We start from the raw sequence: 5,169 nt of genomic DNA, 5'->3' as shown, positions 1-5,169 counted from the left end.
TGCAGTCCTTAGTTTTGTTTCCATCACCTTCGTTAGTTTCTAAGTCTCACAGCCGTAGATTATTGCTGACAAAATGCATTGATTACTTTACGTTTCAAACATAAAGGTAGAGAGCCTCTCACGATTTTATTATACTTACCAAACACTTTCCAACCAATTGTAATACGTATTTTTATTTCATTTTCATGATATTTCGTCACTTTAACCATCTGGCCTAAATGATTATACTCCTCAACATCTTCAAGACTCACCATCGACTATAATCTCTTTACTTTGAACTTTCGTGTTGAACATTACTTTGGTTTTACTCTTATTCATTTTTAACCTACTTTGAGACTTTCTTTGTTTAGATCACTCGGCATATCTTGCAAGTCTTCTGCCTTCTCTGAAATAAGAATAATGTCATCTGTAAATCTTAGGCGGTTCAAATATTCGCCATTAATCTTCAAACCTTTCTCTTCCCAAATCAACTTTCTGAAAATCTCTTCCAAACGATCTGTAATTAATTTTGGTGAAAACTCCTTTTAAATGTGTGGGGTGCCGTCATGGTGACGGCGTGGACCATTGGACACCCTATAGATATGGGGCTTCACCGAATATAATGAATAGGGTAACACCAAAGAAATATCTCACCAGAAACCAGTTGGCAAAGAGGTGAGATTACTGCCAACCCCCCTTCATAGCCAATATGAATAGCACAACCAAAACAAAACCGGGCGTTCCTGTTGGAGCATCGTCTCCTAAAAGTCCAACCGCATTGCCTCGTGTGCTTACGGGCAGTGTGCCACTGAATGTGAGTAAGCACTGTCCAAGCAGATCCAAGCCTTGGACATTAAACAATATGAAGAAAATGAAGATCTATATTTACAACGTAAGAACTCTCTCAGAAGACCACAGACTGGAGACTTTAATGGAAGAACTAGATAACATCAAGTGGGACATTGTAGGATTGAGCGAAGTCCGAAGAACGAAAGAAAAGCTGATACAATTACAAGATGGTCACCACCTGTTCTACTATAGAGGTAAGGACAAAGAAAGATCTAGTGGAGTAGGATTCTTGATAAACAGAGAGGTTGCTAGTAACGTAGTCAAATTCAGCAATTTATCAGACAGGGTAGCTTGGATTGTGATTAGGATACACTCTAAAAATAGTTCAGGTTTATGTACCAGACGATGAAATTGAGTCCTTCTATAACGATTTAAGTCAGGTAATGGATCAAGAAAAAAGTAAGTACACGTTGGTAATAGGCGACTTTAATGCTAAACTGGGGAAGAAGATGGGAGATGAGACGTGCATTGGGAAGTTTGGAGTAGGTGAAAGAAACGACAAAGGTGAGATGTTAGTAAATTTTCAGAGAACTACAACATGAGGATAATGAACACTTTCTTCCAAAAGCGTGTAGTTCGTAAATAGACCTGGAGAAGTCCAAATGAAACAACAAAGAACGAATGTTACGGTGAAAAATAAAATCAACATAGGTAGTGACCATACAGTGGTAGGTTGCACAGCGAAATTCAATTTCAGAGCCGAGAGAAATAAACTAGTTTTAAGAAAGAAAATAAGCCTTGCAAAAGTTAAGGATGATAATAATAAGAATTTTCAGTTGTAAATTAAAAATAGATTTGAAGCTCTAAGATCCAACGAGGACACCGTGGAAGATATGAATTTAAATTTAAGTGAATATATTTAGGGAATCGGCAGAGAAAGTAGGAAGTACAAAAGTATTAAAGAAAAAAAAATACTCTAAAGCTACAAAGGACCTAATTTAAAGAGGAAGGACCATGCAGATTAAAAGAAGGAAAGACGAAATAGAAAGAGTAGAACTAAACAAGCTTATCAACAAAGGCAGAGATCAGAGAAACGAAACAAACATGGATGAAATAGAAAAAAACTATTCGGAAAGGTAACAGTATTAAAGAGGCTGAGAGCAGACATACTTTAGGAAGACAGCAAATGATATGTTTGAAAGATAGAAATGGAGACGTCATTAACTGCAGACAGAATGGTAAAACGAGTAGAAGAATATTTATAAAGAGCTTTACTCGTCGAAGACCGTAGTTGAGTCAGTAAATTCATGTGTAGACGTTAATAGTGTACCAGAGATTACAAAGGAAGAAGTAGAATTTGCTCTAAAAAAAATATAAAACTAGGAAAAGCACCTGGGGAAGATGGTATATCGATAGATCTGTTAAAAGACACAGGGAAAGAAGTTCATATTAGGTTAGTTCAGCTGTACAACCAGTGATTACGTCAAAAAACGTTACTGAATCGTGGTGCAATGCAGCAGTGATTTTGCTTCATAAAAAAGGAGACCAGAAGGACCTTAATAAATATCGACCGATTAGCTTGCTATCAAATGTATATAAAGTATTCTCCAAGATCCTTACAAATAGACTAAATCAAGTTTTAGATGAAAACTAACCGAGAGAACAACCATACTTTAGGAGCGGATATTCGACTCTAGACCATTTGCAGGCGATAAACCAACTAATCGAGAAAATGACAGAATACAATATACCTTTCTGTCTAGCTTTTGTAAATTACGAGAAGGCCTTTGACTCGGTAGAACAAATAGCATTGCTAAACTCGTTACGCAAGCAGGGTACAAACGAACAGATCGTAAGGGTTTTAGGAAAAATACATTCATATATATGAATATATATGAATATATATATATATATATATATATATATATATGTATATATATATATATATGAAAAGTAGCGACCCTTCTTATAAAGCCGCAGCAGATATTAACCCTTCCTCTTGGAGATTATCAAAACCTTTTTGTGGTAACCAGACTAAATGTAACAGCACCGCTCTGTGTGGAAGATGTCTTCAAGAGGGATTGCCACGGAGGTGAATGAAATGAATGAAATCGCTTGGCGGCGTCAGGAATACAAGTAAAATAAGGCTTATTTACTACAATCTGCGCATCTCCAAGGAGTCCGATCAGGGTGTGGCATTTGTCATGCCAAATCAACCTTAGTACAGTACATGCCCCCCCTCCCTCTCTCTCTCTCTCTCTCTCTCTCTCTATATATATATATATATATATATATATATATATATATATATATACATATACATACATATACCAATGGCTTTTTCCCTCTACATGGGGGGTAGCCACAAAGAAAAAGGCATGGAAACCACTCCCACCCATTCCATTTCCTATATATTCCACTCCCCTCCACCCTCCTCCCTCCCTCTTATCTTGGCACCTCCTGGATGACGGGTCATCCCTGCATCCTGTCCACAGCACATCCACAACAAGGCCGCTTCATAAATTCGGCGACCCCCTCTCTCAGTCCCCTCATGCAGAAAAGGAGAAGACGGGGAGAAATTCCTTCGGGCTGCGTCAATTTTTTTCCATACATACTTCCTCACCCCCATCCCCCACCCACTCCCCCTCATGCATCATAGCATCATCTATACACAACCACTCTCCATTCACCCCTATCTTCTGTCCTCTCCCGTCATTCCTCTCTTTTGTAATGCCCCTTTCACCCCATCCATCCATCTCATCCTAGGACGCCCCCTCATATTCACTCCTTCCACCTCTGTCTTCCATACTTCTTTTACTAATCTGTCTTCACTCATTCTTTCCATGTGTCCAAACCATCCTAATACTCTTTCATCAACCCTATCTTCCAGTTCCCTTTACACCCCTGTTCTCCTCCTCACCTCCTCATTTCTTACTCTATCCAGCCTAGTAACCCCTATCATACTTCTCAGACTTTCATCTCAAACACATTCAAACTCCTTCTCTCTTCCTCTCTCATGTTCCATGTTTCTGCCCCGTGCAATGCTGTTGGTACAATCACTTCTTCATATAACCTCCTCTTAGCATCCATTCCCAGATGTCTATTTCTCATTACACTTTTCAATCCACCAAGGCATTTACTCGCTTCCCTCAATCTACATTCTACCTCCACCCCCACTCCTCCCTTTCCTGCCACATTCGCACCCAAGTATCTAAAACTATCCACTTCCTCCAGTTTCTCACCCTTAATGCTCACCTCCAGCCTGCTGTCACTCTCTCCCCTTGTACATCTCATCACCTTACTTTTACCCACATTTATCTTCAGCTTTCTTCTTTCAAACACCTTCTCAAACTCTGTCACTAACTTCCTCAATCCCTCCTCTAATCCTGCTACAAGCGCAGTGTCGTCAGCAAACAACAACTGGCTCACCTCCCACTTTTCTCCATTTTCTTTAATCATCTCCAACCCCTGACCCACTACCCTCTCGCACCACCCCATCCATGTAAAGATTGAACAGCCAGGGTGACATAACACATCCCTGACAAAGTCCCTCCTTTACCTCAAACCATTCACTCTCTCCATTTCTAATCCTAACACAAGCTCTACTACTCTCGTAAAAACTCTTGACTGCTCTTAACAACTTTCCTCCTGTCCCATATATCTACATAACCTCCTACACTGTTCCTCACCAATTACTCCCTCTGTTCCTCTCCTAATCCTCTCAATCAAGACCCTCCCATACGCCTTCCCAACTACACTCAACAAGCTGATCCCTCTGAAACTACTACATTCACACTTGTCCCCCTTTCCCTTGTAAAGTGTAACTATACAGGCACTCCTCCAGTCCTCCGGCACTCTACCCTCTCTCAAACAAACATTAAATAACCTCACCAGCCAGTCCACCATCACTGTACCTCCTTTCTTCAGACATTCTGCATGGCATCCATCCAGACCAGGTGCCTTACCTGCTCTCATCATCTTAACAGCTGCTTTCACTTCATCCTTCCCTATTTCTCCTCCATTTTCCTCACTCATCACTCTCATTTTCTTAGCGCTTCTCACTGCAACTACCTTTCCCTCCCTATCCTCCTTCACATTTAGCAACTCCCTAAAATACTCTGCCCACCTTCCTCTCACTGCCTTCTCTTCCATTATCATCTCTCCATCTGCACCTTTTACCTTTTCCTCTCTACTTGATTCGCCTCCTTTTTCTCTTTTAATATCCTTCCAGAACATCTTTTTATTGCTTTCAAAATTTTCTGTCATACTCTTACCCCATTTCACATCTGCTCTCCTCTTTGCTTCCTTTATCTTATGCTTAACTTCCTTTCTCTTTACTTTGTACCTCATACGATTCCCTCGTCCTAATTTGCAGCCAATCTATGAATGCCTGCTTCTTTT

Source organism: Oratosquilla oratoria, chromosome 20 (genome assembly GCF_046742065.1).
Source record: "Oratosquilla oratoria isolate Oo_2021 chromosome 20, ASM4674206v1, whole genome shotgun sequence".
Lineage (NCBI taxonomy): Eukaryota > Metazoa > Arthropoda > Malacostraca > Stomatopoda > Squillidae > Oratosquilla > Oratosquilla oratoria.
This window is presented reverse-complemented; position numbering follows the sequence as displayed.